This window comes from Antechinus flavipes, chromosome 1, assembly GCF_016432865.1.
Source record: "Antechinus flavipes isolate AdamAnt ecotype Samford, QLD, Australia chromosome 1, AdamAnt_v2, whole genome shotgun sequence".
NCBI lineage: Eukaryota > Metazoa > Chordata > Mammalia > Dasyuromorphia > Dasyuridae > Antechinus > Antechinus flavipes.
The window spans coordinates 694,716,202-694,742,971 of record NC_067398.1 but is presented as its reverse complement, the minus strand read 5'-3'; the positions used below and the strand labels follow the sequence as shown (position 1 = coordinate 694,742,971).

General features: G+C 38.1%; 1 long non-coding RNA gene across 3 annotated transcripts; it reads right to left on the bottom strand.

Moving 5' to 3' along the window:
• Positions 1-643: 643 nt before the first annotated feature.
• LOC127545447 (uncharacterized) lies at positions 644-25,134 on the bottom strand. Of its 3 annotated transcripts, none has more exons than XR_007949662.1 (3): positions 25,024-25,134; positions 24,694-24,890; positions 644-779 (listed from the first exon to the last, which is right to left on the bottom strand). It is a non-coding gene; the product is annotated as an uncharacterized LOC127545447 (long non-coding RNA). The 3 variants fall into 3 exon arrangements; XR_007949660.1 differs by lacking the exon at positions 644-779 and adding an exon at positions 18,466-18,978; XR_007949661.1 differs by lacking the exon at positions 644-779 and adding an exon at positions 22,302-22,529.
• Between the last annotated feature and the right edge of the window lie 1,636 nt (positions 25,135-26,770).

Here is a 26,770-nt window from a genome sequence, read left to right as displayed (position 1 = left end):
AAAAAATTGAATGCTACTGAATAACAAAGCCTTTATCAGGAAGATGTATATCATGATTTACTCTCTTCTTAAATTAAGAAATTGGACTTAGCTGCTAAAAATAATACCTTTATATCTATGAATAAATGCTTGAAATGTCACCTTTCATATTTATATAAATGTTCCATTTGGATACCATTCTACTTATTTGGAATTCTGAAATAGCTAAGTTTAATAAATTGATCTAATTTGCGTGTTATTCAAAATCAACGAATTCAGTAAGCTGCAACAGTGGCATTCTTTGTCCTGTTGATTAATTAAAGACTTAAATGTTAGAGGTTTATTTTAATTCTTGCCAATTGTTAATGAGAAAAAATTAATTTTTAAATGATTTTAATAGTATTTTTCCAAATATATGTAAGTATAGTTTTCAACATTCATTTTTGCAAAACCTTGTGTTCCAAATTTTTCTCCCTCTCTCCCTCCTTCTTCCCCAAGACAGCAAGCAATCCTCTAAAGACTAAACATGTGCAATTCTTCTAAACATGTTTCCATATTTATCATGTTGTGCAAGAAAAATCAATCAAAAGGGGGGAAAAAACATGAGAAAAAAATGAGGTTACTTTAATTTTAAATTTTATTACAAATAACAAGAGTTTCTAGCTGTTGTCCCAGAATTCAGTCATCGATTGTTGGGAGTCAGAATCTTTCCATATGCTGTGTCCTCTTCCTTGTTGGGGACAAATGACTCAACTCTGCATTTCAGTTTAGTCCATCTGCTAAGTGGATTTAATGAATATCTAGGATGCAGTAAAAGAGCTTTGATTTAGAGGCTCTCATTAATTTCAGAATGAATGGGGAAAAAAGAAAATATTTTCTTTCTATGGCTACAGTTATGATCTAAATCCACCCAAAATATAATCAGTCAGTTGGTCAATAAGCATCCAAAGTATCATAAGGCAGTTGGGGTACTGTGTGCCAGCCACTTGTAAGTGCTTAATAATCATTCCATCTGTACACAGTAGTGTCAATCTTGTTTTATGAAGAATTGTGAATGACTTAGCTATTCTCAGCAATGCAATGGTTCAAGACAATCCCTAAGGACTATAATGAAGCATACCTATCTACCTCTAGAAAAGAACTGATATTGATTGAATTGATTGACTGAAATATGCTATTTTTCACTTTTTCTTTAATTTTTTCCTTTTTTTAATCTTCTTGTACAAAATGACTAATATGGAATTGTTTTATATAATTGCAAAAATAATCATTCCATCAATAAATATATATAACAATTATTCTACCAATAATATTTATAATTGTGCTAAATGCATATAAGGGCATATAAAAAGAGGCAGAGACACTCTCTGTCCCTAAGGAGCCCACAGACTAATGAGGGAGACAACAAGCAAACAAGCTATATACAGGATAAGTAAGTTAATTTCAAATGAACAAATCAAAAATAAGTTAGTTAACATATGGAAGGCACTGGAATTAAAAGGATGTGGGACAGGCTTCCTATAAAAGGTTAAAATTTTAATTGGGGTCTTAAAGGAAGCCATGGAGGTCTGAAGTCACAGCTGAGGAAGGAGAGCATCCCAGGCTTGGGGGACAGGCAGAGAAAATGCCCAGAGCTGAAAAATGAAGCATCTTGTGTGTGGAACAGCCACAAAAACCACTGTCATTGGGTTGAAAAGTTTGTGTTAGGGAGAAATATAGGAATACTGGAAAGAGAGGAGGGGGCTGGGTTTTTGAAGGTAAAATAGAGCGTTTTTATTTGATCTTGGAAACAAGAGGGATCCACTAAAGTTTATTGAGTGGGGAGTGACATGATAGGACCGCCATTTTGGGAAAACCACTTTTAATGGCTGGATGGAGCATAGATTGGACTGAAGAGAGACTTGATGGAGCATAGATTGGACTGAAGAGAGACTTGAAGCAAGAAGGCTCACCAGCACTGTTGCAGTAGTCCAGGCGTAAGGTGAGGAGGGCCTACGTGCCCTAGGGAATGCCAGAGAAGAGAAGTAAGGGGCCTTATCAGAGGGATGCTGCAAAGATAAAGTCAACAGGCCTTGACAACAGATTGGATGTGGCCGAGAGCGTGAGGAGTCCAGGATGACTCCTAGATGGGAGTCCTCTACAGTAATAGGGAAGGGAGGAGGAGGGAAAGGTTTGGGGAAAAGACACTGAGTTCTATTTTAAACATATTGTGTTTAAAAAGTCTACTGGACGTCCACTTGGAGATGTGTGAGACATATGAGTGTGGAGGTCGGCAGAGAGACTGGGGCAGGAGAAGCAGACTTGTCAATCAGGAGGGTTAAGGTGATAACTAAATCCATGGGAGCTGATGAGATGTCCAGGTGAAGGGGAAGAGAAGAAGAAGAAGATCAAGGAGAGAACACTGAGGGACACCTATCCCCTAACCTAGTGTTAGCAGATGTGATCTGAGGAGGATTCAGGCCAGGAGCAGAGAACAGGAATCAGGAGAGACTCGTGTCTCCAGTCACCTAGAAGGAAAAGAGTATCAAGTGACCATGAACAAGAGGGATGAAGGACGTAGAAAAGTCAAGGAGGAGGACGAGGATGGAGAAAAGGCCAATGGCAGCCCTTTCTGTAGTGGCAAAAATCTGGAAACTGAGGGGATGCCCATCAGTTGGAGAATGGCTGAGTAAGTTATGGTATATGAATGTTATAGAATATTATTGTTCTGTAAGGAAAGACCAGCAGGATGATTTCAGAAAGTCCTAGAGAGACTTACATGAACTTTTGGGGTTTGAATGCTCTCAATTCTTGGTGGTCAAGAAGTTAGTGGCAATAAGAGAGTTATTAAAATATCCCCTTTTTAATTGACCACAGGTTTGGTGTGAAAGAATTCACTCATTCCCGAATATTAGTTGCAAAATGAAAGTTTACTGTTGGATAAAAATGTTTGCTAAAAAACTGCCATCTATAGTGGCAAAGACCTATTTGGAAATGAAGTTTTGGAGCTGATAATGCTTTCTCAGTGGGCAGAAGGGTCCTGGCAGCTGAGCAAACTACCCCATCTGCAAAGAATGAGTCCAGATACTGCCCTTTTTAAGGAGTCTTGGGCCTGCAGGAGCTGATGTTCCCGGGCTTAGATTCTTATCAGTTTTCAGGCCGGATCTCCAATTGGAATTAACAACACTTCAAAGGGGAGCCTTTTGACCAGGATTTCCAACTGAATCAAAGGCTCTGACATCCTGGAAAGATAATTTATGGGAAGGGGGATATGCCTTCCCCAGGATGGGCTGAGACTCTGAAAGGGATCACAGATCAAAAGGAAATACAGTTTCTTAAAGAGAACACAACTTATAGTAAAGGAAACAATTCCCTCCTGCTTCAAACTGATGCAAAGTGAAATGAACAGAACCAGGAGATCACTATACACGGCAACAACAAGACTATATGATGATCAACTCCAATGGACGTGGCTCTTTCCAACAATGAGATGATTCAAACCAATTCCCATGATCTTGTGATAAAGAGAGCCATCTGCACCCAGAGAGAGACTGTGGGAACTTAGTGTGGATCACAACATAGCATTTTCACTCTTTTGTTGTTTTTTGCTTGAATTTTATTTTCTTTCTCATTTTTCTTTTTGATCTGTTTTCTCTTGTGCAGCAAGATAATTGTATAAATGTGTATTCATATATTGGATTTACACATATTTTAACCATGTTTAACATATATTGGATTGCTTGCCCTCTAGGGAAGGGGGAAGGAGAAGAGGGGAAAATTGGAACACAAGGTTTTTCAAGGCTTAATGTTGAAAAATTATTCTTGCATATGTTTTGAAAATAAAAAGCTTCAATTTAAAAAAAGAGAGAAAAGAAAAAAGAAAATGGCAATTATTAAATCATTGGTATCAGAGATAGGTGGTGAAGTAGATAGAGTACTAGGCCTAGAGTCAAGAAGACCTGAGTTCAAATCTTGCCTCAGATATTTACTAGCTTTGTGACCTTGGGCAAGGCACTACTTCTTAGTTCCTTATCTGTAAAATGGGGACACACTGAAGAAAGAAATGGCAAACCACTTCAGAATCTTTGCTGAGAAAATGCCATGGGATAAGTCTATGGAGCTAATTGAACAACAACAAAACTTTGGAGAAAGCGGTTTTGGTGGACAATAAGGTTAGAGACCAGATTGTAAGAAATGAGTTTGGATTGAGTCTGAGGAAGGAGTGTTGGCTTGAGACAATGGGATCACTCATAGTTGAGTGTGAATATGTAGTAGAAGGTTGGGAAATATTGTTAACATGAAATTTGTTATAAAAGACTAAACCAAGCTTAAATTTCAAATTCCTTATCCAAATTGTCAGATAACAATAGAGACTTCTGAGTCTACTTCATGATAAACAGAACAAACAGTACAAAGAGAGACAAGTTTTCTAGAGTTACTAATCCTAATGTTACTGAAGGTGAAACTTCTAGATCTTGACAGCCCCCTCAATTGAAGCCTTCCTATGCACACTGCTAATAAAACATTAATGAAACAAAGGCAGGGAATCCCTTAAAAAACAGAAATAGAAAAATTTCCCTATCACCTTAGGTTGAGCTAAGTGAATAGATAATTCTGATCAGAATATGAGTTTCTATGTTTGTAATAGTGCATTTAGTATAATGCCTACCATAAAATAAATAGAAGGATGTGTATGATTGATGTCTTTGCTGGAAGGAAAATAGAACAAAGGTCACCAGCCCATCCAGCAGCTTTCAGTCTTATTAGGTGAAAAGCATGGTGGGAATTGAAAAGACTTGAAAGAATTTTTTTTTTTCACCCAAGCTCAAAGAGCTAGGAGTGACAGCTGAGGCAGTAGAAAATCAGTTAAAAAGGCAGACACAATGCCTAAGGGTGTCTCTGACTGGCGGACTGGCTGGCTGCAGTCTGAACCACAGAGAGCCGGGGGTGGGAGCGGAGGCTGGGTGAAAAAATATCGCTCAGAAAACTGGCAGCAGCAGAAACTCAACAAATGGTGAGTATAGAAAATAGCCCAACTGTGCCCCTTGTCATTTTCAAGGAAACAAGAAAGCACCGTCAGAAATCAGCAGCTCTGCAGTTATCAGCCGCAATGGAAGTTTTATCTTATGTCTATTTCATCCATTCGTTCATTTATTCGTTGATTTGTTTGTGTGTTTATTTTCAGTTCCAAATTCTCTGAGACCCATTGAGAAGGGAGAAAAACAAAACCCCTCTACAAATACGTCTAGTCATTCAAAACAAAGTCCCACAGCAGCTAGGTCTAAAAAACAACAAACAACATTAGTGAAGAAGAAAGAGAGGAAGATGTGCTTGATTTTGTGCTCATAATTGTCCTGCTAACCCCGAGTCCTTTGGAATTGCAGTCATTGTGATGATCAGAGTTCCTTAGTCTTTCAAAGTTGATTATCTTCACATTAGTGCTGTGATTGCATAAATTGTTCTTCTGTTTCTGCTCATGTCACTTTGAATCAGTTCATACAAGTCTTTCAGGTTTTTTCTGGAACCATTTCCTTCCTCATTTCTAACAGCACAATAGTATTCCACCACATTCATACACTAACTTGTTCAGTCATTCCCCAACTGATAGACGTCCCCTCAGTTTCCAACTCTTTGCCATACACAAAAAAAGCGGCTGAATATTTTTGGGCATATGGATCCTTTTCATCTTTCTTTGATCTCTTGCTGGGTCAGAGAGTATTTGTAATTTAATAAAATTTGGGGCATACTTCCAAATTGTTTTCCAGAATGGTTAGACTAGTTCACAGCTCCACCAACAAACAATACTTTAGTGTACTAGTTTTCTCCTAGCCCTTCCAACATTTGTCATTTTCCTTCTTTGCCATGTTAGTTGAGCTGAAGAATGTGAGGCAGGGTATCAGCGTTATTTGATTTACATTTCTCTAATTACTATTTAGAATATTTTTTTCACATGGCTATTATTAGCTTAGACTTCTTCCTGTTGTACTACAGTTCCCTTTTATTGTCCTGCCTCAGTTTCCCCGAATTGCTCTTCCTCAGTTCCTAATTGTTCTGTTTAATGCTGCAACACCACCTCTCTCTCCTAATCACATGATTCAAATTAGGAGAAAGACCTTCTATTTTAGACATCATCAGAATGTCTGGTGCCTCTCTCCATTCTGTAATCCCAATTTATCAGAATGTCCCCTGCCTGTCAGAACTGGATTGATAGTCCTGTTGCGGCTCTCAGCACTCTGACTCTGCCCCTGCCTTGGTCTACCCTGTAACTGAGCCATATGAACTCACTTTGGTGGCTGGATTCTTGGAGATGATAAGTCTCATTCAGCCCTGGGACCAAACCATGGATCCATTTGGTCCCAGTAAATCTCTCCCTTTCAAATAAAATATTAAAAACTCTCTACTCTCTCTATCTTGCCTCAGTTTCTCCAGTATTACATGCCTTTGAAAACAACTTATTCATCGCTTTTGACCACTTACCAATTACTAAATGGCTTTCTTTTTCACAAATTTTGCTCAATTCCCAATTTGTCATAGAAATGAGACATTTTATCAGAGACTCTTACTGCAAAGATTTATTCCCAGTTTCCTGGTTTTCTTCTAATTTTAGCTGCATTTGTTTTGTTTGCACAAAATCTTTAAATTTTTTTGTATTCAAAATTACCTATTTTATCTCTTGTGCCTCTCTATCTCTTGTTTAGTCATGAACTTTTCTCCTATCCATAGATCTGACAGATAATTTATTCCATGTTCCACTAATTTGCTTACAATGTTACCCTTTATGTCTAAATCATATAACCATTTTGAGCTTATTTTGGTATATACAATATAATATGTTGGACTGTTCCTCTTGTTGAATAGTAAATTCTGGCCTCAGCTTGTTAAACACTAGATTACTGTGCTTGTTTGCTTCTGTCCTTAATCTGCTCCACAGAGAAAACTATTTCTACCTAGTACTGAATTGTTTTGACAATTGTAACTTTGTTAGTATAATTTCAGATCTGTACTGCTATGTTCCTTGCCTTTCCTTTTTTCATTGATTCTATTGATATTCTTGACCTTTTATTTCTCCAGATGAATTTTAATATTTTTTTCTAGCTGTCTTTGAAATAATCAAATAATGTTGTTGGGCTTGTTATTAATATGGCCAATTATGTTTGTTTTCTTAATATTGAACCAGCCCTGAGCTCCTGGTATAAATTCTGCTTGGTCATAGTGCATGATATTTGTGATAAATGGCTGTAGTCTCCTAGCTATTATTTAAAATTTTTGCAACAATAATCATTAGGGAAACTGGTCTATAATTTTCTTTTCCTATTTTGACTATCTCTAGTTTAAGTATCAAGACTACATTTATGTATTAAAAGGAATTTGGTATGATCTGTTCTTTATCTATTTTTTCCAAATAGTTTATGTAATATTGGAATTGTTCTTTAAATTTTGGTAGGTTTGGTAGGACTCACATGTAAATCCATCTGGTCCTATAAAATACTGTGGCATTTCATTTATGGGTTGTTTAACTTATTTTATAAAGACAGTTACTATTTCTTGTTTTGTTAATCTGGGTAATCTACATATTTGTAAATATTCATAAATCCCTTTCATTTAGATTAACAGCTTATTGGCATATAATTGGACTAAATAGTTGCTTTTATTTCTTTATTTGATATAAATTCTCAATTTTAACTTTAGTATAATGGTAATTTAATTTTCTTTAATTAATCAAATTAGCTAATGGTTTATTTTGATTGCTCTTTTTAAATGCCTTCTAATTCTATTTATTCATTCAATTAAAAAAAATTTTTTTTCATCTCTTCTTTGATTTTCAGGATTTTTATTTTGGTTTTTAATTGGGGCTTTTTGGGTAATTTTTTTAGTTTAGGTTTTTTTTTTTTTTTTTTCATTCTCAATTCATTGATCTGCTTTCTCTCTTATTGATGAAAGGGTTTAAAGATATAAACTTTCTCCTAAGAACTACTTTGATTGCATTTTACAAAATTTGGCATGTTGTCATTACTTTTAATGAAATTATTGTTTTTGTAGTTTGTTCTTTGACCCATCTATTCTTTAGGATTTAATTGTTTATTTCTTCAAAGGACCTTTATTGAAGTAATTTTTATTGTATGTTTGGCAAAATATGAATTTAATATTTCAGATTTCTTCTTCTTCTGCTGCTTCTACCCAAAAATATGGTCAATTTTTGTGAATGTGTCATCTAAAACTGAGAAACAGGTACACTACTTTACATTAGATAGTAGCATATCTAATTTTTATAAAATTCTATTTAAATCCTCAACTTATTTTTTTATTTTTTGGTTTGAATTACATAGGTCTGAGAGGAATCAAGGTTCCCTGATATTAGAGATTTACTTTCTAATTGTTCCTATAATTAACTTTTCCTTTAAACATTTAGATGCTATGCCATTTGGTGCACACTGTTTTAAGTATCACTTTTAATTCATTTTCTATGGCACTTGTTAGAAAAATAGAATTTTGTTTATTTCTTTTAAGTAAGGCATTTTTTGCTTTTGCTTTGCCTGATTTCATAATTGTTAACCCTACTTTTTAAACTTCAGCTGAAATATAACAGATTTTGCTCCAGCCCTTTAATTCAATATGTATCTTTCTGTTTCTAGTGTGTTTCTTATAAATAACATATTGTTGGATTCTGGTTTCTAATTCATTCTGTTATTCCATTTTATGGGTGAATCCATCCCACTCATATTCACAGTTATGATTGCTAACTGTGCATTTCCCTCCAATCTATTCTCTTATATTTTTCCTTCTCTCTTCTTTCCTATCCCCTGTTTAAGAATCTGATTTTGACTAATGCCTTCCTTAATCTATCCTCCCTTTTATTCCTCTTTTTTCCTTTAACCCCTTTCCTTCCTATTTGCCTATTGCATAAGATATTTTTAGTACCCAATAATATGTGTAAGTGTATTTTTCTTTCCTTTAATTCAGATGAGAATGGGTTTCAAGCATCTTCTTCCCCCTCTACTATAACTTCCTTGTTGTTTAAACCCCTTTTTTGCACATTCCTTTAAAATAATTTCTTGGATTCTTGCTCTTCTTTCCTTCCTTTCCTAGCATATTCATCTTCCCTACCCATTAATAATAATAATAATCTTTTCCTGAGATTATCCAAACACAACACAGAATCATATCCAGGCCCACTTTCTAATTAGGTTCTTTCTTTAATCCCGATGAGGATAAAATTCTGAAGCCAACCATCATCTCCTTATAGAAGAATGTAATTAGTTCAACCGTGTTTAATCTCTTATAATTTCTCATTCATATTTACCTTTTTCTGCATCTCTTGGCTCCTGTCAAAATTTTTACTCAGCTCTGGTTTTTCCATAAGAGGTGCTTAGAAGTCCTCTATTATATTAAACATCCATTTTCCCCTAATAGAATTATACTCAGTTTTTCTAGATAAATTATTCTTGGTTGTAAGCCTAGATCTTTTGCCTTCTGGAATATCATGTTCCAAGATCTGCATTTCTTTTTTTTTTTTTTTAATCTCCATTTCTTTATAGTGGTAGCTGTTAAATTTTGTAGGATTCTGATTGTGGTTCCTCAGTACTTGAGTTCTATCTTTCTGGATCCTTGTTGTATTTTTTCTTTGAGCTTAGAACTCTGCATTTTGAATATAATATCCCTGCAACTTTTCATTATGATATTCCTTTTAATTTTTTTTAAATTTTTAAAATTTTTTTAAACGTTTTATTGACAGAACCCATGCGAGAGTAATTTTTTACAACATTATCCCTTGCACTCACTTCTGTTCCGATTTTTCCCCTCCCTCCCTCTACCCCCTCCCCTAGATGGCAAGCAGTCCTTTATATGTTAAATAGGTCACAGTATATCCTAGATACAATATATGTGTGCAGGACCGAATAGTTCTCTTGTTGCACAGAGAGAATTGGACTCAGAAGGTATAAGTAACCCGAGAAAAAAAACAGAAATGCAAGCAGTTTATATTCATTTCCCAGTGTTCTTTGAGTGTAGCTGTTTCTATCCATCCTTGATCAAATGAAACTGAATTAGCTCTCTTTATCGAAGAGATCCACTTCCATCAGAATACATCCTCAAGCAGTATTGTTGTTGAGGTATATAATGATCTCCTGGTTCTGCTCATTTCACTTAGCATCAGTTCATGTAAGTCTCGCCAGTTCTCTCTCTATTTATCTTGCTGGTCATGATATTCCTTTTAAGAAGTGACTAGTTAAACTCTTTCAATTTTTACTTTGCACCCTTGTTTTAAAATGTTATTAAGTTATATGATTTCTTGAAAGATGATGTGTAGGCTCTTTTTAATTTATGGCTTCCAGATAATCCAGTAATTCTTAAATTATCTTTCCTTGATCTGTTTTTCAGGTCAGTTGTCTTTCCTATAAGATATTTTGAAATTTTTCACTCTTTTGACTATTTCATTATTTCTTGATTTCTCATGGAGTCATTAGCTTTGATTTTGCTAGTGCTGAGAAGAACATCATAATTGATGATTGCACAGTGTTGCTGTTATTTTGTACAAAGGTTTCTAGATTTTGCTCACTTCATTCAGCATCAGTTCATATAAGTCTTTCTAGGGTTTTCTGAAATCTGCTGATCATTCCTTTTCTTTTCTTTTTTTTAAATAGCTTTTTACTGTCAAAATATATGCAAAGATAATTTCCAACATTCATACTTGCAAAATCTTGTGTTCCAAATTTTTTCTCCCTCCCTTCCTTCTCCTCCCTCCCCTAGACAGCATTTTATATTTCATAATTCTTTATTATTTCTTGTTTGATCAACTCTTCCCTTCTCCAGAGATCTGACAGTTAAACTATTCCTTGCTCTGTTAATTTATGTCTAAATCATGTACCCATTTTGACCTTATCTGTGAGATGATAGTCTATGCTCACTTCCCTAACTCTTTTTTTTTTTTATTATACCTTTTTATTTACAAGTTATATGCATGGGTAATTTTATAGCACTGACAATTGCCAAACCTTTTGTTCCAATTTTCCCCCTCTTTCTCCCATCCCTTCCCCCAGATGGCAGGTTGACAATACATGATAAATATATTAAAGTATAAATTAAATATAAGTATACATGTCCAAACAGTTATTTTGCTGTACAAAAAGAATCGGACTTTGAAATAGTGTACACTTAGCCTGTGAAGGAAATCAGAAATGCAGGCAGACAAAAATATAGGGATTGGGAATTCTATGTAGTGGTTCATAAGTCATCTCCCAGAGTTCTTTCCCTGGGTGTAGCTGGTTCAGTTCATTACTGCTCTATTGGAACTAATTTGGTTTCATCTCATTGCTGGAGATGGCCACATCCATCAGAATTGATCATCATCATCTCTTCCCTAACTCATGCCTCTTTTGCCACTTTTTCCTTTACTCGTCTTAGTTTTTGAAATCATTTTTCATTCCTTCTTTAACTTTTCTAGGAATTCTTGTTGGACTTTTGTCCAAGCTCATTCAAAATATAAAAATGTTTTGAACTTCAATTTTATCAATTCATATTAAACTACTTCTCCAAAAAAAATTATTAAAAGGAAGGCAAAAGTAACCCACATGCCCAAGCCTGAAGGGCTGTCACCATCTGATGACAGTGGCCCAAACATGACCATGTGCAGTTGGAAAATCACAAAGCAATGTTTTCATTCAGATAAGATCAGAGAAGCCCCTTGAAGCTCCCCATCCCCAAACATTGGTCCTTAGGACCTTTTGTCCACTGGAGTTTGGCCAGGAGCCCTTAGCTCTGAATTCTTGGCTGGAGAACAAAAGCAGAGACAAAGAAACCTTCCCAGTTTTAATCAATAGCCCCTTTGCTCTATCACAGCTGGTGTGCAAAGCCAGGAGTTTCTCTACTAGTAGAAGAAATTAAATCCCTTTTTTGGGAGGCCCTGGCTGAAAATAAAGGGAACAAGAGTATTTGAGGGTCCTTTCAATAGTACAGACACAGAGAAATTTTTAAAAATAGCTTTTTTTCAAAATACATGCAAAGTTTTCAACATTCACCTTTGCAAAACCTTGTGTTCCAAAATTTTCTCCCTCCTTTCTTCTCACCCCCGCCCCTAAATAGCAAGTAATTCCAATATATGTTAAAGGTAATACTTTTTTTTAAACCAGAGATAACAGTATTATAACACTATATAATGTCTTTTAAATGTCAAGTAGATCTTAATTTACTTGCCCTTCCTAAAGAGAGAACTCTGAATTTATTCCTTTCCATTTAAATTAGCTATTTCACTTTACCTGACATATTTGTTCCCTTCTTTCACATACAATTAAGTTTCTGCTATTTCAACTTACACCAATGGGAAATTATACCAAGTCAGGAATAGCTTCATTTTATTGGTAGGCAAACTGTCTCCCCCCAATGCCATGTTTTTACTACCTACAGAAGAGCTACATGGCACCATACAAGAATTAACTTGCTTTGCTGAGTCTGAGTCTTTAATAAATGAGTGCGTGGAGCCTTCAACTTGAAATCAGAAGACCTGGGATCTCTTCCAAGTCCCATCACTGACTAAGTAAGCAGGTCAATTAACCTCTGTGTCTCCATTTCCCAAGCTATGAAAAAGTCCTGGGTCTTATTCCTTTTCTGTCTACCAAGAAAGATGGGTAACAAATGCTTATAAAGTGTTCCAGTTACTTAAGAGAAAGTATGAGTTCCTCCCAAATTATTTGTTATTGTCCTTTGGAAACCCATTTAAAATTATATTGTTTCTGTAACACCTTTCATCTCAGAATTTTCAAACATTTACTAAACTTTAAGACCAAGGCCAAGAAAGGTATCTTAGTAATTATTATCCCCAACAGCTGGAGAGCAGGGAGGCACAGAAAGATTAAACAAGTAGCCAAAGTCTACAAAGTAAATCAATAATAGAAATGCCAAGTGAATCCAGGAGTCCCAACTGCTAACCAGCTGTCATCCAGCTGCTGAATAGACCTATGATCTATGCAACATAATGAAGTTCTTAATTTGGTGTCCATGGACTTTTTTTTTTAATATTTGTATTTTTTTTGTTAATTATTTCTCAGTTACATGTAAAAAATATTTAACAATTATTTTTATTTAAGTATTTTATTTTTCCAAATATGTGCCAAGAGAGTTTTCAAAATTCACCTTTGCAAAACCCTGTGTTCCAAATTTTTCTCTTTCTCTACTCTCCTTCCTCCCCAAGACAGCAATCTGATATAGGTTAAATATGTGCAATTCTTCTAAACATAGTCATCATGCTGCGCAAAAAAAAAAAAAAAAAAATCAGATCAAAAGGGAAAAGAAAAAAATACAAGCAAACAGTAACAACAAAAGATGAAAATACTATAAAGATTGTTATAGTATTTTCAATTTTGTTATTGTTTGCTTGTGTTTTTTTAAACACAATTTTAATTTTTAAAAACCATTCTCAGTTTCAAATTATCTACCCCTCTCCTTGAGAAGGCAATTTGATATAGCTTATACGTGAACAGTAACATTTCCATATTAACCATGTTACAAAATGCAGACCCCCTCCTCCAAAAAAAACAAACCTCAAGACAAAAAAAGTTAGACAAAAATATGCTTCCATCTGCACTCAGGATTTATCAATTCTTTCTCTGGAGAAGGATGGCATTTTTCATCCTATGTCCTTTGAAAACTGGCTTGGATCATTGTCTTGATCACAGTAGCGAAGTCTTTCATAGTTGATCATCCTTTTATTATTAGGTACAGTGTCCTGGTTCTGTGCACTTCATTTCTCAGGAGTTCATATAAATCTTCCCAGGTTTTTCTGAAACCAACCTGCCAACACTTCTTATAGCACAATAGCATGCCATCACAATCGTATACTTGCTCAGCCATTCCCCAATTACTGCACTTTGCCTGAATTTCCAATTCTTTGCCACCACAAAAAGAGCTACTATATTTTTGTGCATGCAGGTACTTGTCTTTTGATTTGAGATACTGGACTTGGTGGTATTACCGTTCAAAGGACACATAGAGTTTGATAGCCTTGGGGCATAGTTCTACATTGTTCTCCAGAATGGTAGGAACAATTTCACAACTCCACCAAACAGTGCATTTGTGTCATGGACTTTAAAAAAACATATTTTGATAATTGCATTTCAACGAAATTGGTTTCTTTTGTCAGTCTATACATTTTATGTATTAAAAGCCTTATTCTGAGATCATAAGACTTCCACCAAAATGCCAAAAGGGTCTGTGGCCCAAAAGTGGGCAAGGAACCCTAGAAGCAGCAAGCCAGACAATGAAGTTTTAGGTGGGATTTGGATTAGAGTAAAATTAGAATAAAATCTTTTCCCCCCCATTTCTTATAGTGAATACTCACAATTTTGGCATACATAAGCTCAAATTAACTAGGGTAGAGGCTAATGGACTAGTCATTGACTAGTTAACTCTTTGAGATAGGGGGTTTAAATAGGAATTCCTTTCAGGTACATTAAGGGTGATTTTTGTTGGTTCACATCTTGGTCATCCATTCCCTCTTGGCCTTTAAAAGGGAGAACATGGACAAAGAGAAGGAGAGAAAGGATGAGAACTACAGAGACAAAGGGAGGAGAGGGACAACACAAATGGACTTTTAGTTCCCTGGAGAGAGAAAAGAATCTGAAATTTTGAAGTCCCTCCAGGGACTATATTCAAGAGAGGAAGGCAGGCTCTGGCTTCTCACTTTATTAAAGGATCCATTTTGGTAAGGGTTTGACAAACCCTAGCCTGGGGAATGAGGGGTGGAAGGAAGGATGAGCAGGGCCTGAGACTAGAGTGTGTGGAGCCCCTTAGCTCCCCTAAAAGCCCTAAGAAAGGTGATACTGAATATAAACGACTGAAAGTCGCGTTCAAGGTGTTCAGGGATAAATACCACATTCCTGTCCTCAGACACACACATCTGGCTCCTATCAAGGCAACTAGAGCCATGCACACGTAACCAAGGATAGAATTTAACCCCGATCAGCCACACTCCGCAGTTTATCGAGCCAGAGGAAATATGAGCAGTCAGATGAACTACATGGACTGATTCCATGAGCCCTGGAACTCTACCCTAAGCATTCGCCTATGTTTTAAGGCTCAGAAATGCAAAATGACGGGCCATGCCTGTGACATAAGAAACAGGTCGACCACATTTTCTGAGAGAAGCAAGTGGTTTGTAAAGGAACAATCTGCTTGGGCCCCGTAAATGATATCATTCTTCTTGAAATTCAATCCAACAAGCATTAAGTGCTTCCTATGTTCTGGGCCCTGAGCCAGTACTGGGGATACTGAGACAAAACAAAAACAGTCCCTCCCCTCAAAAATCTTATATTCTACTGGGGATATTCCATGTAAACAGATACTTGTAGGCAGAATCATTTGAGGATGAAATAAGTACTAACCAGTGGCAGGGTGGGGAAGGAAGGAGACAAGGGAAGACTTCCTGTGGGATAAGCAGTTGAACTAAACTTTGAAACTAGGGCTTCCATCAGGTGGAGTGGAGCTCCCATCCAGTCATGGGAACCTGTGCAAATTTGGAGACCAGAAAATGGGTGGGTTTCTGCAAGACAGCAGAGTGGGGAGTAACATATCACAAACCTGAAATGGTAAATTGGAGCCAGGTTGTGGAGAAATTTTAATACCAAGCCAAAGAATTTGTATTTTAAATTTAGAGGCAATAGGAAAATACTTTAGACAAGCACTTATTAGCATTATTATATGTTCTGTGTAGAGGATGGTATTAGAGGGAGGAAGAGGAAGAAAGCAGAGAGTCAGCTTAGGAGGCTATTACAATTATCCTCCAAAGAGGTAATGAGAGGTCGAACATAATGCAGTGAGATGTAAACAGAGAGAAGGGGAAGAGTTTGAGAGATGCTAAGGAAAATGATTGGACATTACCAAAATCAATGAATGGGTTCTTTAATCAGATACATTAGCTATCGTTTCTTGTTGTTAAAAGGTGACTTTTAGAGAAGGAGAAAAACCAAAAAATAAAATTTGTCTGAAAGATTTAGAAAGGAATTTCAGCTTTTGTCCAATATAGATTTGTTTACTGAAAAAAAAAAAAAAAAAAAGCTGACCGGCTATTCTGAGGCAATGCATTCATCACTTCTTCAAACTCTTTTCATGGTCTAAACTCTCTCCTACCATTTCAAAGGACTTCTCTATATTTCTACCTGGGGAAACCATGTAAGATTTTTCATTCATTTGGTCCACGTTAGTGGTAGAGGATTCTTGGTCTGAACCAAGTGTGCCCACTATTACACACTACCAATCCTTGTAAGTATTGACTTCCTCTCAGTTCTAATTTGGCAGTTCATTATGGTACAGAAATTATCTGGGATGCTCAAAGTTACTTGTGAAAATTCTGACTCAGTCCTACCAATCTGGAAAGTCTTCAGGCCCCATGCCCTGGCTGTGGGGTCTATTGGTATATCTTATTGCTTTATTTATTGTTGAAAGACCAACCTGGAGGGGCAGCTGGGCAGAGAAGTGGATAGAGCAGGGCCCTGAAGTCACAAAAACCCGAGTTCAAATGTGGCCTCAGATATTTAACACTTCCTGGCTATGTGACCCTGGACATGTCGCCTAACTCCAATTGTCTCAGGAAAAAAAAAAAAGCCAAAGCATGAAGTACCAGCTCAGCCAAATTTGGAAAAGTTGAACATGAGAAAACTGATTATCAGGCAGTCAGCTAGAGTGGTGCATTATCTACAGTAATTAATAAAAATTGGTGAAGGGTGTTAAGTCCACCAACCGTACATATCACACCCAACAAATTGGCAGAGATGAGAGATGGCAGTATGAGAAAAGACAAGAATAGTAGACAGCAAGGGAATAATGAAAAAGACATACTCCAATGCATTGTTGGTGGACCTGTGAATTTATACAACTTTTCTATAAAACAATGTGGAATTATGCAAATGAATTGATTACAATTATTTAATTTTTTGTCTCAGAGATTCTACCGCTATGTATGTATTCCAAGCAAGTCACTAACAAATTCTCCATGTACACCCAAATATTTATAACTTTTTGTGGTAGTAAAGAAATGCAAACAAAGTAGATGGTCATTAGTTGGGGAATGATTTAAATTAAATGTTTGGAATATAATGTTATTAGCAGTAAGAAATGATGAGTAGAGACAAGACATTATAAGACTTACTGAACTAATGCTAATTTAAGTAGGCAGTCATGAAAAAAATTATATATATACAACAATGTAAATGGGGAAAATACCCACAATAAAACTATGGAAAATTTCTGTTGAAAAGTAAAAAACAAACCTGGCCCCAAAGAAGAAATAGGAAGAAACCATTCCCTGTGTCCTGCTCCTTTGAAGAGGTGAGGATCCATTCAGTATGACACAGGATTTTTTCAACATTTATTTTTGCTGAAAATTTTTTATTCCTTTTTAAAAAAAAGTTTATTATATTAAGTGCGCAGAACCAGGAGATCATTGTAGACTGCAGCAGCAAGATTGTATGATGATCAATTCTGATAGTCATGGATCTTTCCAGCAATGAGATGACTGATGCCAGTTCCAATGATCTTGTGAAGAAAAGAGCCATCTGCACCCAGAGAGAGGGCTGTGGGAACTGAGCGGGGACCGCAACATAGCATTTTCACTCTCTGTTGTTTGCTTGCATTTTGTTTTCTTTCTCACTTTTTCCCCTTTTGATCTGATTTTTCTTAGGGAGCATGGTATTTATGGAAATATATATAGATGAATTGCCATATTTAACATATATTGGATTACTTGCTGGCTAGGAGAGGGGTGAGGGGAAGGGAAGGAAAATTTTTGAAACACAAGGTTTTACAAGGGTGAAAATTGAAAATTATCCACACATATGTTTTGAAAATAAATAAAAAGTATATCATAAAAGGATGGCTTTTGGGAAAGGGAGAATGGTTGCTCTGATCCTTTGAAGATGTATGGATTCATAGGTGTGAAATCAAGCATGTAATACTGGGGTTTTGCTTAAAATTTATTCCTTTAAAAAAAAGTATATCATAAAAGAATGGCTTTTGAGAAGGGGGAAAGTAATATAACTGAAACAAGGTTAAAGTATCAAGTCTTTGAAACCTTATTCCTCCTGGATAGGTGTGAACACCTTCAATAAAACTTCACAGAACTTGGATCAAATAGTTTTGGAGGGAGTGGCAAGTATCTTTGACTCTACTTGCTGACCCATTCATACCACATTTTTGATGAGCCATTGAGTCATGGAATTAATTAAGGGAAAGCAAAGGGAGTGGTTTGATTAACTTGGGCTATTATCCATGGAGCTCTGGGACTTGCAAAAAGGATACACAAGAGGAGCAGTGTGATATACTGGAAAGGGAGTTGAATTTGGGGTCAAATGATCACTATTCAATCCCATCTTTGACCCTTATTATCTATGTGATGTTGGGGAAGTCATTTTTTTTTTTTTTTTCCTAACCGCAGTTCCTCATCAGTAAAATAAATGGTTTGGACAAGATGACCTCTAAGGTCTCTTTCATCTCTGGGTCAATGAAGAATAATGAAAGATTCGATTCTTTTTTCTCCCTTAATAATAGTTTTTATTTTTGCAGATACATGCAAAGATAGTTTTCAGCATTCATCTTTGCAAAACCTTGTGCTCATATTTTTTAACCTTCCTTTTCTCCCTCCCTACTCCCTAGACAGTAAGTAATCCAATAGGTTAAATATATGTAGTTCTTTAAAACATATTTCCACATTTATTATTCTGCACAAGAAAAATCAGATCAAAAATAAATGAGAGAAAAGACAAACAAGCAAGCAAGCAAGCAGCAGCAACAACAAAAAATATTCTGTTGTGATCCACATTCAGTGTCCACAGTCCTCTCTCTGGGTGTAGATGGCTTTCTTCATCACAAAACCATTGGAACTGGTCTGAATCATCTCATTGTTGAAGAGAGCCACGTGCATCAGAATTGCTTTTTGTATAGTCTTGTTGATGATACGTGCAATGTTCTCTTGGTTCTACTCACTTCATTTAGCATCAGTTTATATAAGTCTCTCCAGACCTCTCTGAAATCATCCTGCTGAAAGACAAGATCAGAAAGGAAGCAATAAATTGGGAAAACATTTTTACATTTAAGGTTCTGATAAAGGCCTCATTTCTAAAATATATAGAGAATTGACTCAAATTTATAAGAATTCAAGCCATTCTCCAATTGATAAATGGTCAAAGGATATGAACAATTTTCAGATGAAGAAATTAAAACCATTTCTAATCATATGAAAAGATGTTCTAAATCACTATTGATCAGAAAAATGCAAATTAAGACAACTCTGAGATACCACTACACACCTGTCAGATTGGCTAAGATGATAGGAAAAGATAATGATGAATGTTGGAGGGGATGTGGGAAAACTGGGACATTGATGCATTGTCGGGGGAACTGACATTCTGGAGAGCAATTTGAAACTATACTCAAAAAGTTATCAAACTGTGCATACCTTTGGATCCAGCAATGTTTTTATCCAAAGAATCTTAAAGGAGAGAAAGGGACATGTGCAAAGATGTTTGTGGCAGCCCTTTTTGTAGTGGCCAGAAACTGGAAACTGAATGGATATCCATCAATTGGAGAATGACTTGAGTAAATTGTGGTACATGAATATTATGGAATATTATTGTTCTGTAAGGAATGACCAGCAAGATGATTTCAGAGAGGTTTGGAGAGACTTATATAAATTGTTGTTAAGTGAAATTGTACATGGCAACAAGATTATACTATGATCAATTCTGAAGAACGTGGCTCTCTTCAAAAATGAGATGAGTGATGCCAGCTTCAATGATCTTGTGATGAAGAGAGCCATCTACACCCAGAGAGAAGACTTTGGGAACTGAGTATGGACTCAACATAGTATTTTCACTCTTTCTGTTATTGTTTGCTTGCATTTTTGTTTTTCTTCTCAGGTTTTTTTTTTTCTTTCTAGACCTGATTTTCTTGTGCAGCAAGATAACTGTATAAATATGTATACATATATTGGATTTAATGTATACTTTAACATATTTAACATGTATGGGACTACCTGCCATCTAGCGGAAGAGGTGAGGGGAAGGAGGGGAAAATTTGGAACAGAAGGTTTTGCAAGGATCAATGTTGAAAAATTACCCATGCATATGTTTTGTAAATAAGAAGCTATAATAAAATAAATAAAAATAAATTGAAAAATTATCCGTGCATATGTTTTGAAAATAAAAAGCTTTTAAAAAAACCATCCCACCGATCAAATAATATTCCATTACATTCATATACCATAGCTTATTCAGGCATTCCCCAACTGATAGGCAGTCACTGAGTTTCCAGTTATGTGCTACTACAAAAAAGGGATGCTACAACTATTTTTTTGCATATGTGGGTCCTTTTCCCCTTTTTATGATCTCTTTGGAATACAGTCCAGTAGAGACACTGCTGGATCAAAGGGTAAATCCAGTTTGATAGCCCTTTGGGCATAGTTCCAAATTGTTCACCAGAATGATTGGATCAGGTCACAACTCTACTAACAATATATTAGTGTCTCAGTCTTCCACATCCCCTTCAGCATTTATCATTATCTTTTCCTGTCATCTTAGCCAATTTGAGAGGTGTGAAGTGATACCTCAGAATTAAGTTGAAGTATACTTATCTGTAAAATGGGCGGAGGAACCCTATCTGGAACTAGACTGAAAAAGCAATGCAATGATGGTCAAAGATTAAAGCAAATAGTCCTCAAAAGAAAAACTGCAAAAGATTAACAGCCATATAAAGGCAATTCAAATCACTAATAATTAGAGAACTGTAAATAACAATGTCACCTCACACCTAAAAAACTAGCAAAGGTGGCAAAAAATGGAAAAGTCCATATCAGAGAGACTGCCTGAAAACATGTCCAATAATACACTGTTGGTAGAAATGTGAATTGGTCCAACCATTCTGGAAATCAATTTAGGATGACATTTTGAAAATTGACTACAAATACTCCTTACCCAAAATTTGCCACTGCTAGGCATCTTAATCAAAAGTATTTATTATTAAGGCTGGCCACATTATTTGAACATCAAATATAAGCTTGCCAAAAAGACTATTTTATGGAAACTCACACAGAACAAGCACTCAAGTGATGGTCAGGAAAAATGATAGAGGAATACTCTCAAAATCTCTCAAGAATTTTAGAATTGATTGTATTTAGAATTGATTGTATAACATTCGAGACACTGATACAAGACTGCTCAGCATGGCGTGCCCTCATCAGAGAAGGGGCTGTGCTCTATAAGGAAATGGGATTGAAATAGCTCAAAAGAAACTTGATATGTGCAAAGCTAGAGAATCCTCCCCAAATGTTCCACAGATTATTTGACCTGCGGCAGAGCATTCTGAGCGCCTATTGATCTGATCAGCCAGTTACACACATTGTAATTCAACTGTAACATAGGATGTCATTTTGGTCCTCTTCAACAATAAAGGACAACCACAAGGATTAAGCACCTACTGTGTATCCAGAACTGGGATAGGGACTTGTGTCTGAGATACAAAAACAAGCTCCCAAGAGCTTCCATTCTATTGGGGGACTGGGGTATATGGCCACGTCTCTATCCGCATGGAATGGGGCCTGTGGAGCATGCAGACATCTTTGCGGGTCTCTCCGATCTCCCAAGAGGCACTCTTCTTTCTCCATCTTGTGGGGAGGCTGTAGCCTCCTTTGCCTGGCTGCATCGCCGGAAAAGCTGCCTCCTTAAAGCTGGCAACCTCAGACGTTCTCGCTTTTCTTTGCTAGAGCTCTCCCTCATGGGCTATATAATCTCCCCCTAAATCCTGGCTCTAAGGTCACCGTGGAACTTCAAGGTCCAGTGACTCCAACATTTACAACTGAGGACAAATAGCATAAATTAAAACATCCAATACCCTCAGACCCATTTTGGGTCGCCAGATGAGGTGAGAGAGAGAGAATAGGAGACAGATCCTTCCCTCTTCCTGAGTCAGTTCATAGCACCAGCCTGTGAATTAACTGTGGCCTTAACCCCCTGGAGTCCTGTGGGAGGGCACTGGCAGCTGGGGGAGGGGAGTTGTGGAAACAAGGGATGGTAAGAGGCCAAGGTGAAGAAGAAGGGCATTCCATGCAAGGGGCACAGCTGGTACAAAGGCATGGAAACAAGAGATGAGAATGTCTGGTGCAAATAACAAGGCCAGCTTGGCTTAGTGATCAATGAGACAAAGAAATGTCTCACATAACCCCAAATCTTTGGGGTAGCAAAGACCTAGAAACAAAACCACGTCCATTGAATTGGAAATGGCTAAAAAAAATGTCTGTGAAAGTAAGAGAATCTTACTTTCAAGAAATGATTGAAAAAATTCAAAGAAACTTATGTGAGTGTGAATTCATGACTATTTCAAAACTGAAAAGAACAAAGAAAAACAGAACAGAACTGAATGACATAAGTATAGTGACCAAGTCTGGCCCCTTCTTTGAAGAGGTAGGAGGCCATGGGGGTATAGAAGACTCATATGATGTAACAGATTTGAGGAATTGTTTGTTTTTGCTGAACAACTTTTTTCTTCTTTTAAATTTTTTGTTATGATAGTTTGCTGGGTAGAAACTGGAGGATACGCTAGAAAATGAATATGAGATAAAACCAAAAAAGGAGGAATTAAAAACAAGATTTTTTGGAAATAAAGACTATTAATCTCTTAAGATGAATGTAGAGGGTCCCAAACCTGGAGCCTGAAACAGGGGCAAGTTGAGTGACTAGGGGCCTGCAGATCATCTTGGACTGGCCTGGGGTCCAGGGGCCTCCTTGGCCAGTGACCACGATTCATGGGCAGGCCCTGGGCGGGGGGCGGCTGCTTTGGAGGCTTCCCCAGCAGGAGGCTGCAGCCGGGGTGGGGGGGAGGGGAGAGCCTGCCCTGGGCGCCTGTCCGGCCCGGATGAGGGGAAGGGGGTTCCTGCCTCGGGAGGAGGCCGGAGGGCCCTTAGACAAGGTACAAGGGCGAGAGCAGCCCTCGAGGATAACTCAGAGGGAAGGCGGAGCTCCTTGGGAGGGGCCACATCTCATTGGTGAGCAATTTCCCCTGGCCCCATGTCAGAGGTCGCCCCGCCGGAAGTGAAGTCGGTGGGCAGTGAGTGGCACGTGCCCCGAAGTCCCAGCCACGAAGAAGTGAAGCCCTGAGCAGGCGGGGCCCCGGCGTGGGCGCCGTGCGCAGCCAGGTCCGAGGAAGGAGGCCCCGGGGCCGGGCCGACCCCGGCGGGGACCCAAAGGTGAGCGCTACTTGAGCGGCTTGGGCGCCGGGGCGCGTGCGCCCGCGGGAGGAGAGCGGCTGCACCTCCGACTGCACTTCTCGTGTTGGAATAGACCGGGTAGCATAAGTGAGATATTGTTATAACTATTCCTAATTATTGGCACAGTCATTACTCTGATGTGCACTTGTCTCCCACAGCTTCTCTTCCCCGCCTCCACTTCCTTGTCAGGGTCTGTGTTGTATAATATTATTTTTTATTCTGGGTAATAGGTATTTACATAATGCCGGCGTAATGTTGGGTCTGTATTTTGCATATCTCTGAGTATGCTGTGTTTATATGTAGTTAGTACTATGCATACATTTTTATATACTTTATACCTATCAACTGCACTTCCCATTCGAGTACACTGTTTGTATGTGTAGATAATTAATATTTATAATCATTTAATACTTTCTTATTAGGGCACATGTAAATATAATTAATATATTTATTGCTGTTGATGTTATTGATAATAACTATTACAATCACTAATATGTTTTATAGTTAATGGCTCCACTTCTTGTTGTTGGGGTATACTCTGTATATCTACATATCTATATTTCTGTATATCTATAGAGCTGATTTATCTACCTATTCTTACTGTCTCCACTTCCTCTGTTAAGAGTAATTATTCTGCTTAGTCATTTTTCAGTTGCGTCCCACTCTTCATGGCTGCTTTTGGGATTTTCTTGGCAAAGCGATTTCTCCAGCTCATATAACACATTAACCAAATGAGACAAAAAAAGATGAAGTAACTTGCCTATGGTTGCACAGCTAGGATCTGAGGCCAGATCGGACCTCTAGGGGTTGAGTCTTCTTCACTCTAGGTCTGGTACTAGCAGCCTATCCCTCTCAGCATAGAGAGATATGAAGATTTTTATCTGCATCTATATTCTTTCCCTATTTCTCTGTGGCTATCGTTTCTCTCCATATCATATGTACCTGTGAACCTGTGTATCTGCATTTTTAGATATGATTTCACTTCCTCTGTTAGGGGGTATATATGTATATGTGTGTATGCATGTCTACACATGTTCAGTGAATGTATACATTTGTATGTAAATGTATGTCTATATTACACATACCAATTCTACTTTGTGAGTTACACTGTGAGTATATCCATTTCTGTTTAAATAGATCTACTTTCTGTCTACGTACCCTACTTCCTCTGAGGATACTATATATAAAGCTACAGCTATATCCATCTACATGTACTTTACTTCTTGTATCTGTCTTTCTCTCCTCCCCTCTTTTCTCTTCCTCCCCCCAGCCCTTATTGACTCCACTTGCTATGTGTGTATACACACACTGTAAAAACCCATAGATGTTGTATACACCTACTAACCCACACCCCAGGCTCCTGTCCCAGTACATAGATATCCCTTTGATCATTTCGCTTGAGCTTCCCTCTTTTGATGTTTTCACATTCTGCTAAGTATTCCAGGTGAGAAGAATCATAGTTTGATATAATTGACAACTATTTACGGAATTCTTACCGTGCTGTGTCCAGAGTCCAGCCTGGGGCAGGAATGAAAGAAACAAGGAGGAGGGCTGCTTTGGGTGTTGAGAATAATGAGGTGGAAGGCATCTTCTAGAGGATCCACTCCTACAGGTCTTTGAGAGGAAAGCAGAAGTCAAAAAGGCTTCTCTAGCCCACTTTTCAAACACTTACTGAACAAGTGCTTTTTCCGTCCTGTGGAGAAATAAGAGATAGCTGTGGCTCAGAAGGAACCCTGAATGAGGAGTCAAGATTACGAGTTTAATCAATTGGATTCATATTATACTTGGATGAAGCACTCTTCCCACAAGTCTCTGGTTTAAGATACCTAGATTTTGAATCTTTGCCATTTCCTCTGGGACTTAATCTAGCTCCATGTTGTACATTTGTGTAACTGTGTGTGTTAAAGCTCAGGGCTTGTTGTCCTATCTCCCCACAAGCTTGATGAGTCAGAGAGCAAAGTCCTTCCCTCCCGCAGGGCCCTAGCACAGTGCTCTGCACACAGTAGGCATGATAAGGGCTTCCTAACTCTTTTTTAAATGAGTCATGAGACCTTAGAGTTCCAGAATCTCAGCCCAACTGCCACCTTCTGCACCAGAGCTTTCATGGCCTCCACCCAAGTGTTTCTGGCCTAAATATTGACCTTTGAGTGACCTCAGGGATCTCGGGGAGGCAGTGTGGTTCATGGGGAAGAACAATGAAAGGGGCTCCTAACTTTGCAACTTCCTTTCTCTGTGAACTGTGTCCCTCGGTTCTCTTAGTCTCGTTCTCATTTGTTCCACAACTCGGGGTTAGATTAGAGGGGTGCTCAGGTCCTTTCCTGGTGCCGGCCATTTGTAAGGGGCTGGAGGGCTGGGAGGGGCCAGGTTCAAAGCCACTGTTTGGCTCTCCTACCTGGAAAGGTGCAGACAAGTCCTGGAATAGATCAGTCATCTTGTGGGAGACCAGGCACTCCCTACATAAGTGGTCTAAAAGGCAGGTCTCTCTGAATCTGGGAAAATGAGATTCTGAGATTTGAAGGAATTTTTTTTTTTTGTCCTGAAGCAAAAACAGCTTGAAGGATGGGGTTAGTGGAGAAGAGAGCAGTCTGCCCTGGGGGTTGTGGCTCAAGGCATTGTGGACCTTCGAGTGAGCTGAAGGGGGGGATGGGTCGGGAGGAGGAGGAGGAGGGACCTCTCAAAGTTAGCTCAGGAATCCCTCCTGCTAGTATGGCAGCACATTATGTCCCTCCCCCCTCCTTAGAAATATTTTCTTACTGAATTTGTCCAAGCCTTTATCTATATGCAGTCATTGCTGAGAGGACAGGCTCTGAAATCCTTGAGTTCCTTTCTTATCCAAGAGAGACCAGATCATCTGGGGAAGTCTTTCTCCCTAAAATCTATTGCTCCCCCTCATGCTGCTGAACAGAAGCTGAAAAGAATCATGAGCCAAAATTGCATTGACCAGATCCCCCGTGGACCCGCACTGTGTCTCAGCTCATGCCTCCCTCCTTAATGCCCCTCTCGACTTTTCCCAACCTTTTCATCCTTTCTTGGGCCTGCCATGGATCCTATTGGGCTGAAAGCCTTGCCTCTACTGCATTGAGAGCTTCCTCCTCTGCCTCCTTGTCCCATAGCCTCCCTCCCTCTCTAGAAGCAAAGGCCCCTCTGCCTACCCAAGTGGTCCCAGTCTGTCCTGCCTTCTTTCCTCCGCAACCTCCCACTTTGGTCTCTGCTTGTCGGTCAGCCGCTTTCTGCTGCTTACCAATGTGCCCTCTTCTCCCCAGCCTATCCTTACTTCTGCCCTCTCCCTTTCCCCCACTTTGTGGCTGTTCCCATCCCCTCCCTTTCCACCTGTCTTCAGCCTCTTCATATATCCAAACTGCTCTCCAGTGACCGGTGATCTCTTAATGGCCAAATGGAACTGCTGCTTCTCAGTCTTCATCCTTCTTGACCTTTGACACTATCAATCACACTCTTCTCTTTGGGCTTCCATGATGCTTTCCTTTCCTGATTCTCTTGTCTGTTTGACCAAGCTTTCTCAGGTTCCTCTGGGTCTTTTTTCAGGTCACAGCTGCTAATGGTAGGTGCTCCCTA